The following is a 14,588-nucleotide window of genomic DNA, read 5'->3' on the forward strand; positions in this document are numbered from 1 at the left end:
GAATAGAGTTGTGAATCTCACTTTATATACTGTAGAATGTGGGAACATACGTTTAATGGAATCAGGATGTCCCATCTCACCTGACGCAAACTCTTCCCTAGACGGCTGTCGTGTGCTTAAAATTCCTTTATCAGGAAATAAATCTCTTGTATTCCGTAAGTAAATACGAGGTTTCAATTGTGTGAAAGCAAAACTAGATATAAAATACCATTTAAGACTCACAGCATCACATATAAATGATTCAGAGTGACTTTGGGACGGGAGAGAGAAGCAAAGCGCGAAAGGTCTGACATCTGGATGAAATGTGAACTTAGGGCACATCTGATATATTTAGTTTGTTCTACTCATTCCAAGAATGATTTAGGTCCTTGAAGACAGTAATTTGAGAAACATTTTCACTGTTTGTTCTCTGTCTTCCTGTTCACGTTCCAGAACCCTCACCCTGCCATATTATCTTCACTGTCCAATTTGGTACTTTGACATATTGCCCATGCATTTAGTAATAGTCCTTTCATATCTTTCATAATTCTTCCTGCAGTCAGAAGGAAGAACTGGCCTAGTAATTTGTCTTGGCCAAATAATCAGGAAGCTTCTTAGGAATGGGGTTTTATAATGGGACAGCAGGAACAAAAGGGGAATGAGGAGGAGAGGGAGAGAAAGAGGAGACACTTGAAACCTGTGAAAGAGTCATCAGCTAGGCATGTGCCAGAAGGCCAGGACGTAAACGTTCCCTGCAGCTCAGCCACATCTTCACTGACTACTATATATTTTTTAAATAATATGATCCATTGTTATAAAAATGAAGCTATATCACTTAATATATAATGGGGAAAACATAAAGCTGTTAAAAAATGAGCATGTCTATTAAACGGCTAAAAATAATCACTGCTTATATGTTGCTGTAGTTAGTGTTACGACTTTTCAATTTTCATAAACCCACACACATGCATACATGTCTATCAGGTTACTGGTTTGAGATCATCTTTTGTAATAAAGATATCTCCAGCCATAGGTTGCTCTCTTTGTGCTGCATTACATTTATCCCGAAAGTTCTTGTATGTTTTCTTTCCATTTTCATCATCTCAAGGTATTTTCTGTTTGTTTGTTATTTCTGCTTCGCACCGTTGTTTATTTAGGAATGTGTTTGCAAACTCACAGATGTCACAGAAACAGAGAGCAGAATGGTGGTCAGCAGGGTCTGAGGGGTCGCGAAAAATTGGAGATATTGCCCCAAGGGTACAAGCTTGCAATCATATGATGAATGAGTTCTCAGAGTCTACAGTACAGCATGGTGATCTAGCTAATAACACTCAGTGGTGTACTTGAATCTTGCTGAGAAATTAGACCTTAAGCATTCTCATCACACACACACGCACACACAGACACACACACACAGACACACACACACAGAGAGACATACACACATTACATTGTTACTGATGAAGTGATTAATGTACTAAGTGACCGATGGTGGTAATCACTGCAGAAAGTACACATATGTCAAATCATCACATTATACATCGTAAATATGTACGATTTAGTTTGTCAATGATACCTCAATAAACCTGGAGGGAAAGCATGAAAGAATAACCATCATACAGCAGAGTAACAATGTTTGAGCATCTCTGTGTTCCTTCTCCTCCTTGGCTCTCTGAAGATCTGATCCTATTCTCCGAGAGAGCTTCCTTTATCCATTATTCTATGGGGGCCTTGTACCCATCTCAGAGTGGATATTCCCTTTTAGTCACGTGTACTGACAATATCTGATTTGGGTAGGGTGCAAAGTGGGGAAAGGTGGTCTGGAAAGTCGTTAGTAATCTTGCAAATCATTCTTTTTTGTTTTGGCACATAGTTTATTTAGTTCTCAATTCCCTCAAAAACTTATTAGGCGCCTGATATAATTCAGTCCTCCAATCATTGCCATGTCCTACGGATCTCAGTAAGGTCCTTTTGTAGAAGTAATTTTCTGGACTGATTAAATTACTGCTTTTCCCCTAACATAATACAGCTACCATGAGGTTCCTTGGCACACAGGTGGGAAGAATACAACTTCTGTCTCTTTTCTCTGTTGTAACAGTCAACTGAAATTGGACTGCTAGTTCAAAACCACTTCTAATCTCATCTGATACTCTTCAGGACTTACAAGTGGTGAGTTTTCTAATTCAACAAGGTTTTGAACTTCTGGGTTGTATTTTTTTTCTTTTCATTTTTTTCATTTCTGGCCTGTCAACCAGAAAGTTTTTCCTGCACATACATCTACTGAAATCCCCTGGGCAAATCAACATATGACCAACCTTTGGTCTGCCTCTAAAGATACCATGGACAACCATTACTGCAAACATTTTTGCCATTGAATAACATGTAGCACCACATTTATGGCTTCCAATATCAGAATCCTTTCCAACCACCTCCAGACACATAAGCCAATGCCACAATTTTAAGATTTGTTACAGGAGCATCCCTCCTCAAAGAACTAATTTCTATGTCAGGTCAAATAAGAGTAGCTACAGTAGAGACAACTCCCAAATATCAGTGTTGATTTTTCACTCACGTCACAGTCTGATGAGCGTTGAGCAGTAACATGGGCATCTTTTTGCTTCTGCAGTTCTGCCATGTTTCACTCCTTTACTTCTAACCATAAGAAGAGATATGCTTAAAAACTCATCCTTTTTCACGGCTTATTGGACCAGTAAGCTAGGCACTTAGAAAACAAGCTGCATAGCAAGAGTCATTTTGTAAATCAAGATAAACATTGGAATCCCCATTGTACCTCAAAGGTGGGGTCAAAGTAATCAAGAATGTTATTTCCGAGGTGAAAAAATATAATAAGACCCTGAGGTTGTTGAGTTTTGCAGTAAGAAGAGCACGTTATACACATGGAGAGCAGGCAGCTCTTTGCCTGGTAAGGTCCCTTTAACTTCTCTTTCGTTTGTACTACCCATGTTTTCAGGGCTATTATAATTTTATGCAGAGTATACCATTAATTTCCCAAGCTGGTTTTTCTGTGGTGTCACATTAAAATTTCGGTTATATTGGAAAAGAAAAAGAACACAGAACATGAACGGGTAATAGAGTTTAAGAATCTCCTTGCTTGCTCTACTAGGTATGTCTGAGCCACTCCTCTGCTGGAACACCTGCGGGTGGTGATGACGATGGTGATGGTGGTGACAGTGATGATGATACGGACAATGATGATCGGCCACCTCTCGAATGCCAATTATGTGCCCAGCATTGTGCCACCTGAATGACACACATTCATGTAATTTTTATGCCTAAGCAAGTTGGCACGGTAAATGTGATTTTCCCCACAGTTTCTTAAAGAGTTTGAAATGCCAAGAAGTTAAATAATTTGTTCCTCAAATCAATCAAGCAATAATTAGGAAAATAACCTGGATTTGAAACTGTATAGAAATAATCATTGATACGACTCAAAATTCAGATATCACTGACTGTGAGAGCCCGAAACTCGGGATCAAAGAAGGGCAGAAATCAACCAAAATTATGATATGATATTGCTAAAAGCAGGTTTAAAAAGAAAGAAAAATTTTTTCCCATCACACAGAAGAATTGTATTTTATTCAGGAAGTGAAGGATAAGTAACAATTGCTCAGCTGGTAGAAACCCATGCCCAGGTGACTGACCGACACAGAAGACAAGGAGAGAATGTCAGAGGGCGCCCAGGAGGAGAGCTGCTGCTCTTCCCACTGAGGCTCTGCGAGGCTTTCTCGGGCACCTCCCAGAGGGAAGCTGTGTAGCAGCCTCAGATAGGAAACCTCTGTCTGTCAGGAATCACCACACGCATATTGAGGCTGAAGGGTGGAGAAGCTTCTTCCGTATCCATGCTAGGCTTTGAAGAGAAGGTGAAGGTGGAGCCCTGGATCTAGTTGAGCCGATTGTCCTTATCCTTTCGAGATGCAGATAAAAGCTCAAGCTCTTACATGCTCTTGGGTGGGCACTTCTGCTAGCAATGATGGGCAGGTGGCCCAGGAGGGCATTTCTGCTTGCACTGCTGAGGCGGGCATGGGTCAGGGCACTTTATGGGTGGGCAAGGGTCTGGACACTTGACAGGTGGGCAAGGCTCAGGGCACTTAGGTAGGCACACTGGTGGTGGCTGGCAGGGCTGCTTGCACTGCTGAGGCGGGCATGGGTCAGGGCACTTTATGGGTGGGCAAGGGTCTGGACACTTGACAGGTGGGCAAGGCTCAGGGCACTTAGGTAGGCACACTGGTGGTGTTTGGCAGGGCTGCTTGCACTGCTGATGTTGAGAAGACATCTTTCTGGAGTCTTAATATCTGAAAGAAAGTATATGACCGTGTTCACAAGAAGGAATTCCTGTAGAGAAAGGAGCAAAAGCTTGTGGAATAACAACAGATAGTATCTCGCCAATCTCTAAGTATGTGCTTTAATCTCTTTAATACCCTTTAATGAATTTCTGACTTCTCTCTCGCTCTTCAGAAAATCGTTTCATCAGCCCAGAGAAAACCTTCTCTTTTCCCATACAACTTTTCCAAAGAAACTCTCTTTGTTTTAAAGAAACAAGTGATGTTTTCTCTTTTGGTTTCTTTCTTTCTTTCTCTCTCTCTCTCTTTTTTTTTTTTATGAAAACGACATCTTCAAAAAAGGCCATCACAAGTTCTAGAATCCTGGGCAAGCTCACAAGCCATTTCTATCACCATTTTCTCTCATGAGGTCCCGACAAGATGACTTATGTACAGAGCAAAGGGCATTCAGAATGAATGTAAGGGCCTCACACCTTCTAAGATAAATGCCTCTGAAATCACAGCAGAGGTCCAAGAGTAAGGCATAGAAAAAGGTAAATACTTTGCTCTTTCTCCCTTCATGTCAAAATTTCCTGTTAATTTCTTTTTCAATAGAGGAATTCAAACTAGGTATCAGAAATCTAGTAAATACAATATAACATTGTGCCCGGATTCCAAGTTCCCATCCACTAAGTAGCATTATACCTATGATCATAAATTTGGACCCGTCAAACTTGCTGTCTCCAGCATAAACTCAACATTCGTGGGTCTGAGAACAAAGTTGAACTGAAGAATCAGACTCACCAGGTTCTCCAATGTCAGTCGGAACTCGAGTAGCAGGAGGATAGCTGTCGTGCAGCAGAAGACCTATTTATTGGGGCTTGCTGCCCCACCCAGGGGGAAGCGGAGCTACCAAAACTGGCCTGGTCCAATCACTTCCCAACCAAAATGCAAATCCATCCATAACTGGCTTGGCAGGGACTCTGAAAACAGGAAATATCCTGTTCCAGGATCTCCTCACTGGATTACGTTCTCATGACTCACAGAGTCCCTGTCTTAGCTCTCAGTTTCAGTGGTTTATGGCAGTGGGAGCACTTGGAGTATTCTCTTACTTGTAGTCAAAAGTTCCCTTCCTTGATTGGGGAAGATAACCCTTTTCTATCTTTCACGATCCTTGACTTCTAAGACTGCCTGCCTGGTTGCACTTGATCTGGTGGCAATTTTGTTGTACATACTGTTTGAAAAGGGCCTCGCTACCTGGTGACACATGTCTCTTTACCTCGAGTCTTTCTTACAATTCATTTCCCCTTGATTCATGGCTTGCTAAACAAAGTCTCCTTTCTTCTTCGGAAATGGACTGAGGGAAATTTGCAGATCACCTCCTATGATTTCCTTTCATGATACTTAGAAACGTGTAGTAAAGTGTTGACCACTACGGTCTTCCTTTCACTCTTTGCTCCTTCAAATAAAGAACATCCAGCAGGTCAGATTCCTGTGACCTCTATAAATCTGTTTTTCTTTCTGCCGCAAGGAATTCGCTAAGCACGTAGCATCCCCTACCATAACTCAGATGAGCTGGCAGCTCAGAGCCTAGACTTACAACAGAAGTGAAGCTTTTTGCTCATACCTCCCAAAAGTGACATAACACATGATCCAATCTAATTTCTCCCAACTGAACTCTTTGGATGTCTTCAATTTTTGAAGAAATCTCAGAGGATTGTTCAAATGTTCTGGCTTCCTGTCACTTTGAAATTATTGGCAAACCCAATCTATTATGCAATGCCATTCACGCAACTAATTTTGTATGTTTCTAATACTTAGGAATTATTTAAACAAATGTTGTTTCACATCAAATCTAGGGGTAAATTCAAGAGAAAGTTGAAATCACTTCATTAAAAATGCAGTCACTGAAGTTCATTGCCATTCATATACAACTTCTTAATCATTAATAAAAATTTTGTTATATTTTAAACCTATTTTTTGCATTTTCCATTTTGGTCACGGTGGAGCATATGTCAACTAAACCTATTTCCTGCTCTACTTTCTTCGTACAATTTGTCAATGTGCTGGAAGGAAGGTTTGATGGTTTATTTATGGGTCAGATTCACTGGCCCAGGTCCCCAGTTTTCTGGTCAAACATTGTCTATGTGTTTTTGTAAGGATGATTTTGGATGAGAGTATTATTTAAATCAGTGGCCTGAATTATGGCGGTTGCCCTCTATAAGGTGGGAAGTTCTCATCCAATCCACTGACGGCCTGAATAGAACAAGGCTGACGCTCCCCCAGGTAAAAGATTATTCCTCTCAGGTGGACTTTCAGCAGAGTTTCAGCTCTGCAGACTTTGCGTGTTCCAGACATTTTAATCTCTCTTTATTTCTCTCTCTCTCTCTCTGTCCTTGTCCCTCTTTCTGTAACATATTTCTCTATGTACATATGTACATACATTTTGTAATATACATTTTGAATATTTCATCTTTCATTTCATGTACATAATTACCTATGGCCAATTAAAATAAAAATTTTCAAAGTTATTAGGAAGTGAAGTTAAAGCCAAACATCTTAATGTAATATGACACATGGGGTGTGGCATTATGACAGATATAATGAGCTTTTAGCAAATGACTGAACTTCAGCGACCAGTGCCTTAGCATGTCCTCCAAAGATTTCATTTCTGCCTTTTCAGTGATTTAGCTGTCAACGGTTTTTCTACAGTTCCTCCCTTCTATCCTGGACACGAACACTACTCTTTTCTATGCTGTCCCATTGGGCACTGAAGAGTCTTGTGATGGGTCATGGTTGGTGAAGGCCCCTGTCTGCTTTAGGAATAGAGTTGTGAGTCTCACTTTATCATACTGTAGAATGTGGGAACATACGTTTAATGGAATCAGGATGTCCCATCTCACCTGACGCAAACTCTTCCCTAGACGGCTGTCGTGTGCTTAAAATTCCTTTATCAGGAAATAAATCTCTTGTATTCCGTAAGTAAATACCAGGTTTCAATTGTGTGAAAGCAAAACTAGATATAAGATACCATTTAAGACTCACAGCATCACATATAAATGATTCAGAGTGACGTTGGGAGGGGAGAGAGAAGCAAAGCGCGAAAGGTCTGACATCTGGATGAAATGTGAACTTAGGGCACATCTGATATATTTACTTTGTTCTCCTCATTCCAAGAATGATTTAGGTCCTTGAAGACAGTAATTTGAGAAACATTTTCACTGTTTATTCTCTGTCTTCCTGTTCACGTTCCAGAACCCTCACCCTGCCATATTATCTTCACTGTCCAATTTGGTACTTTGACATATTGCCCATGCATTTAGTAATAGTCCTTTCATATCTTTCATAATTCTTCCTGCAGTTAGAAGGAAGAACTGGCCTAGTAATTTGTCTTGGCCAAATAATCAGGAAGCTTCTTAGGAATGGGGTTTTATAATGGGACAGCAGGAACAAAAGGGGAATGAGGAGGAGAGGAAGAGAAAGAGGAGACACTTGAAACCTGTGAAAGAGTCATCAGCTAGGCATGTGCCAGAAGGCCAGGACGTAAACGTTCCCTGCAGCTCAGGCACATCTTCACTGACTACTATATATTTTTTAAATAATATGATCCATTGTTATAAAAATGAAGCTATATCATTTAATATATATTGGGGAAATCATAAAGCTGTTAAAAAATGAGCATGTCTATTAAACGGCCAAAAATAATCACTGCTTATATGTTGCTGTAGTTACTGTTACGACTTTTCAATTTTCATAAACCCACACACATGCATACATGTCTATCAGGTTACTGATTTGAGATCATCTTTTGTAATATAGATATCTCCAGCCATAGGTTGCTCTCTTTGTGCTGCATTACATTTATCCCGAAAGTTCTTGTATGTTTTCTTTCCATTTTCATCATCTCAAGGTATTTTCTGTTTGTTTGTTATTTCTGCTTCGCACCGTTGTTTATTTAGGAATGTGTTTGCAAACTCACAGATGTCACAGAAACAGAGAGCAGAATGGTGGTCAGCAGGGTCTGAGGGGTCGCGAAAATGTGGAGATGTTGGGCCAAGGGTACAAGCTTGCAATCATATGATGAATGAGTTCTCAGAGTCTACAGTACAGCATGGTGATCTAGCTAATAACACTCAGTGGTGTACTTGAATCTTGCTGAGAAATTAGACCTTAAGCATTCTCATCACACACACACACACACACACACACACAGACACACAGACACACACACACAAACAGAGAGACATACACACATTACATTGTTACTGATGAAGTGATTAATGTACTAAGTGACCGATGGTGGTAATCACTGCAGAAAGAACACATATGTCAAATCATCACATTATACACCATAAATATGTATGATTTAGTTTGTCAATGATACCTCAATAAACCCGGAGGGAAAGCATGAAAGAATAACCATCATACAGCAGAGTAACAATGTTTGAGCATCTCTGTGTTCCTTCTCCTCCTTGGCTCTCTGAGGATCTGATCCTGTTCTCCTAGAGAGCTTCCTTTAGCCATTATTCTGTGGGGCCTTGTACCGATCTCAGAGTGGATATTCCCTTTTAGTCACGTGTACTGACCATATCTGATTTGGGTAGGGTGCAAAGTGGGGAAAGGTGGTCTGGAACCTCGTTAGTAATCTTGCAAATCATTCTTTTTCGTTTTGGCACATAGTTTATTTAGTTCTCAATTCCCTCAAAAACTTATTAGGTGCCTGATATAAGTCAGTCCTCCAATCATTGCCATGTCCTACGGATCTCAGTAAGGTCCTTTTGTAGAAGTAATTTTCTGGACTGATTAAATTACTGCTTTTCCCCTAACATAATACAGCTACCATGAGGTTCCTTGGCACACAGGTGGGAAGAATACAACTTCTGTCTCTTTTCTCTGTTGTAACAGTCAACTGAAATTGGACTGCTAGTTCAAAACCACTTCTAATCTCATCTGTTACTCTTCAGGACTTACAAGTGGTGAGTTTTCTAATTCAACAAGGTTTTGAATTTCTGGGTTGTATTTTTTTTCTTTTCATTTTTTTCATTTCTGGCCTGTCAACCAGAAAGTTTTTCCTGCACATACATCTACTGAAATCCCCTGGGCAAATCAACATATGACCAACCTTTGGTCTGCCTGTAAAGATACCATGGACAACCATTACTGCAAACATTTTTGCCATTGAATAACATGTAGCACCACATTTATGGCTTCCAATATCAGAATCCTTTCCAACCACCTCCAGACACATAAGCCAATGCCACAATTTTAAGATTTGTTACAGGAGCATCCCTCCTCAAAGAACTAATTTCTATGTCAGGTCAAATAAGAGTAGCTACAGTAGAGACAACTCCCAAATATCAGTGTTGATTTTTCACTCACGTCACAGTCTGATGAGCGTTGAGCAGTAACATGGGCATCTTTTTGCTTCTGCAGTTCTGCCATGTTTGACTCCTTTACTTCTAACCACAAGAAGAGATATGCTTAAAAACTCATCCTTTTTCACGGCTTATTGGACCAGTAAGCTAGGCACTTAGAAAACAAGCTGCATAGCAAGAGTCATTTTGTAAATCAAGATAAACTTTGGAATCCCCATTGTACCTGAAAGGTGGGGTCAAAGTAATCAAGAATGTTATTTCCGAGGTGAAAAAATATAAAAAGACCCTGAGGTTGTTGAGTTTTGCAGTAAGAAGAGCACGTTATACACATGGAGAGCAGGCAGCTCTTTGCCTGGTAAGGTCCCTTTAACTTCTCTTTCGTTTGTACTACCCATGTTTTCAGGGCTATTATAATTTTATGCAGAGTATACCATTAATTTCCCAAGCTGGTTTTTCTGCGGTGTCACATTAAAATTTCGGTTATATTGGAAAAGAAAAAGAACACAGAACATGAACGGGTAATAGAGTTTAAGAATCTCCTTGCTTGCTCTACTAGGTATGTCTGAGCCACTCCTCTGCTGGAGCACCTGTGGGTGGTGATGACGATGGTGATGGTGGTGACAGTGATGATGACACGGACAATGATGATCGGCCACCTCTCGAATGCCAATTATGTGCCCAGCATTGTGCCACCTGAATGACACACATTCATGTAATTTTTATGCCTAAGCAAGTTGGCACGGTAAATGTGATTTTCCCCACAGTTTCTTAAAGAGATTGAAATGCCAAGAAGTTAAATAATTTGTTCCTCAAATCAATCAAGCAATAATTAGGAAAATAACCTGGATTTGAAACTGTATAGAAATAATCATTGATACGACTCAAAATTCAGATATCACTGACTGTGAGAGCCCGAAACTCGGGATCAAAGAAGGGCAGAAATCAACCAAAATTATGATATGATATTGCTAAAAGCAGGTTTAAAAAGAAAGAAAAATTTTTTCCCATCACACAGAACAATTGTATTTTATTCAGGAAGTGAAGGATAAGTAACAATTGCTCAGCTGGTAGAAACCCATGCCCAGGTGACTGACCGACACAGAAGACAGGGAGAGAATGTCAGAGGGCGCCCAGGAGGAGAGCTGCTGCTCTTCCCACTGAGGCTCTGCGAGTCTTTCTCGGGCACCTCCCAGAGGGAAGCTGTGTAGCAGCCTCAGATAGGAAACCTCTGTCTGTCAGGAATCACCACACGCATATTGAGGCTGAAGGGTGGAGAAGCTTCTTCTGTATCCATGCTAGGCTTTGAAGAGAAGGTGAAGGTGGAGCCCTGGATCTAGTTGAGCCGATTGTCCTTATCCTTTCGAGATGCAGATAAAAGCTCAAGCTCTTACATGCTCTTGGGTGGGCACTTCTGCTAGCAATGATGGGCAGGTGGCCCAGGAGGGCATTTCTGCTTGCACTGCTGAGGCGGGCATGGGTCAGGGCACTTTATGGGTGGGCAAGGGTCTGGACACTTGACAGGTGGGCAAGGCTCAGGGCACTTAGGTAGGCACACTGGTGGTGGCTGGCAGGGCTGCTTGCACTGCTGAGGCGGGCATGGGTCAGGGCACTTTATGGGTGGGCAAGGGTCTGGACACTTGACAGGTGGACAAGGCTCAGGGCACTTAGGTAGGCACACTGGTGGTGGCTGGCAGGGCTGCTTGCACTGCTGATGTTGAGAAGACATCTTTCTGGAGTCTTAATATCTGAAAGAAAGTATATGACCGTGTTCACAAGAAGGAATTCCTGTAGAGAAAGGAGCAAAAGCTTGTGGAATAACAACAGATAGTATCTCGCCAATCTCTAAGTATGTGCTTTAATCTCTTTAATACCCTTTAATGAATTTCTGACTTCTCTCTCGCTCTTCAGAAAATCGTTTCATCAGCCCAGAGAAAACCTTCTCTTTTCCCATACAACTTTTCCAAAGAAACTCTCTTTGTTTTAAAGAAACAAGTGATGTTTTCTCTTTTGGTTTCTTTCTTTCTTTCTCTCTCTCTCTCTTTTTTTTTTTTATGAAAACGACATCTTCAAAAAAGGCCATCACAAGTTCTAGAATCCTGGGCAAGCTCACAAGCCATTTCTATCACCATTTTCTCTCATGAGGTCCCGACAAGATGACTTATGTACAGAGCAAAGGGCATTCAGAAAGAATGTAAGGGCCTCACACCTTCTAAGATAAATGCCTCTGAAATCACAGCAGAGGTCCAAGAGTAAGGCATAGAAAAAGGTAAATACTTTGCTCTTTCTCCCTTCATGTCAAAATTTCCTGTTAATTTCTTTTTCAATAGAGGAATTCAAACTAGGTATCAGAAATCTAGTAAATACAATATAACATTGTGCCCGGATTCCAAGTTCCCATCCACTAAGTAGCATTATACCTATGATCATAAATTTGGACCCATCAAACATGCTGCCTCCAGCATAAACTCAACATTCGTGGGTCTGAGAACAAAGTTGAACTGAAGAATCAGACTCACCAGGTTCTCCAATGTCAGTCGGAACTCGAGTAGCAGGAGGATAGCTGTCGTGCAGCAGAAGACCTATTTATTGGGGCTTGCTGCCCCACCCAGGGGGAAGCGGAGCTACCAAAACTGGCCTGGTCCAATCACTTCCCAACCAAAATGCAAATCCATCCATAACTGGCTTGGCAGGGACTCTGAAAACAGGAAATATCCTGTTCCAGGATCTCCTCACTGGATTACGTTCTCATGACTCACAGAGTCCCTGTCTTAGCTCTCAGTTTCAGTGGTTTATGGCAGTGGGAGCACTTGGAGTATTCTCTTACTTGTAGTCAAAAGTTCCCTTCCTTGATTGGGGAAGATAACCCTTTTCTATCTTTCACGATCCTTGACTTCTAAGACTGCCTGCCTAGTTGCACTTGATCTGGTGGCAATTTTGTTGTACATACTGTTTGAAAAGGGCCTCGCTACCTGGTGACACATGTCTCTTTACCTCGAGTCCTTCTTACAATTCATTTCCCCTTGATTCATGGCTTGCTAAACAAAGTCTCCTTTCTTCTTCGGAAATGGACTGAGGGAAATTTGCAGATCACCTCCTATGATTTCCTTTCATGATACTTAGAAACGTGTAGTAAAGTGTTGACCACTACGGTCTTCCTTTCACTCTTTGCTCCTTCAAATAAAGAACATCCAGCAGGTCAGATTCCTGTGACCTCTATAAATCTGTTTTTCTTTCTGCCGCAAGGAATTCGCTAAGCACGTAGCATCCCCTACCATAACTCAGATGAGCTGGCAGCTCAGAGCCTAGACTTACAACAGAAGTGAAGCTTTTTGCTCATACCTCCCAAAAGTGACATAACACATGATCCAATCTAATTTCTCCCAAATGAATTCTTTGGATGTCTTCAATTTTTGAAGAAATCTCAGAGGATTGTTCAAATCTTCTGGCTTCCTGTCACTTTGAAATTATTGGGAAACCCAATCTATTATGCAATGCCATTCACGCAAGTAATTTTGTATGTTTTTAATACTTATGAATTATTTAAACAAATGTTGTTTCACATCAAATCTAGGGGTAAATTCAAGAGAAAGTTGAAATCACTTCATTAAAAATGCAGTCACTGAAGTTCATTGCCATTCATATACAACTTCTTAATCATTAATAATAATTTTGTTATATTTTAAACCTATTTTTTGCATTTTCCATTTTGGTCACGGTGGAGCATATGTCAACTAAACCTATTTCCTGCTCTACTTTCTTCGTACAATTTGTCAATGTGCTGGAAGGAAGGTTTGATGGTTTATTTATGGGTCAGATTCACTGGCCCAGGTCCCCAGTTTTCTGGTCAAACATTGTCTATGTGTTTTTGTAAGGATGATTTTGGATGAGAGTATTATTTAAATCAGTGGCCTGAATTATGGCGGTTGCACTCTATAAGGTGGGAAGTTCTCATCCAATCCACTGACGGCCTGAATAGAACAAGGCTGACGCTCCCCCAGGTAAAAGATTATTCCTCTCAGGTGGACTTTCAGCAGAGTTTCAGCTCTGCAGACTTTGCGTGTTCCAGACATTTTAATCTCTCTTTATTTCTCTCTCTCTCTCTCTGTCCTTGTCCCTCTTTCTGTAACATATTTCTCTATGTACATATGTACATACATTTTGTAATATATATTTTGAATATTTCATCTTTCATTTCATGTACATGATTACCTATGGCCAATTAAAATAAAAATTTTCAAAGTTATTAGGAAGTGAATTTAAAGCCAAACATCTTAATGTAATATGACACATGGGGTGTGGAATTATGACAGATATAATGAGCTTTTAGCAAATGACTGAACTTCAGCGACCAGTGCCTTAGCATGTCCTCCAAAGATTTCATTTCTGCCTTTTCAGTGATTTAGCTGTCAACGGTTTTTCTACAGTTCCTCCCTTCTATCCTGGACACGAACACTACTCTTTTCTATGCTGTCCCATTGGGCACTGAAGAGTCTTGTGATGGGTCATGGTTGGTGAAGGCCCCTGTCTGCTTTAGGAATAGAGTTGTGAATCTCACTTTATATACTGTAGAATGTGGGAACATACGTTTAATGGAATCAGGATGTCCCATCTCACCTGACGCAAACTCTTCCCTAGACGGCTGTCGTGTGCTTAAAATTCCTTTATCAGGAAATAAATCTCTTGTATTCCGTAAGTAAATACGAGGTTTCAATTGTGTGAAAGCAAAACTAGATATAAAATACCATTTAAGACTCACAGCATCACATATAAATGATTCAGAGTGACTTTGGGACGGGAGAGAGAAGCAAAGCGCGAAAGGTCTGACATCTGGATGAAATGTGAACTTAGGGCACATCTGATATATTTAGTTTGTTCTACTCATTCCAAGAATGATTTAGGTCCTTGAAGACAGTAATTTGAGAAACATTTTCACTGTTTATTCTCTGTCTTCCTG

The sequence above is a fragment of the Eubalaena glacialis genome, chromosome 3 (assembly GCF_028564815.1).
Source record: "Eubalaena glacialis isolate mEubGla1 chromosome 3, mEubGla1.1.hap2.+ XY, whole genome shotgun sequence".
Classification (NCBI taxonomy): Eukaryota; Metazoa; Chordata; class Mammalia; order Artiodactyla; family Balaenidae; genus Eubalaena; species Eubalaena glacialis.